Below are 738 nucleotides of genomic sequence, written 5' to 3' on the forward strand. Positions count from 1 at the left end.
TATATAACATTTATTGCAACCTTAAATTGCAGGCAAAGCACAAGTTCACTTTAAATGTCACTGCAAAGAAACAAAAAGTAACACCCAGTACTTCCGGGTATGGGTGATTCATGTGACTCACTCCCGGTGCGAGAGTGCTGATGCTCGGTAATTGGCTGCTCAGGCCTGAGTGAATAGGCATCTTCTATGGTCCTCATAGCTTACACTATGCAGGCAGCCAGTCCCCCCCCCTCTCCCCAGTGATCTGTCTGCTGCAGGAAGGAGGAAGCATTTCATTGTCTCCCCTTCCCCCAGTGATCAGTCTGCTGAAAGCAGGAGGAAGCATTTCCTCAGTCTCCCCTCCCCCCAGTAATCAGTCTGCTGCAGGCCGGAGGAAGCATTTTGCGACCCTCTTCAGTGGTTGGCTGTACATGGCGGGCAGGCGTGTTTTCTCAGTACATCCCGGGCATTGCGCGGTCAGCTGATAAGAGGACACATATGGAAGCATGACGCAACGTGTGTACGGTGAAGTTTATTTTGCTTCCAGATGATTATCTGATTTTGGGGCGATATGAAATCCTCGTTAATTATTAATAATGAAAAACCTAAACATGACCCCGGAGGACTGTGTGCTGTCTGCGGGCCGGCGCTTGACCAACCTTAGGCCCCATTCACACTGAGGCATTCCGCGAACGTGCGCCAAACTCGCACTTACGCTGCTGTTACTAGTTAAAAGCCCCAAACACGGGCAGGCCAATG

Source organism: Nanorana parkeri, unplaced genomic scaffold (genome assembly GCF_000935625.1).
Source record: "Nanorana parkeri isolate BGI_ZX_2015 unplaced genomic scaffold, ASM93562v1 scaffold347, whole genome shotgun sequence".
In the NCBI taxonomy this organism is placed as follows: domain Eukaryota; kingdom Metazoa; phylum Chordata; class Amphibia; order Anura; family Dicroglossidae; genus Nanorana; species Nanorana parkeri.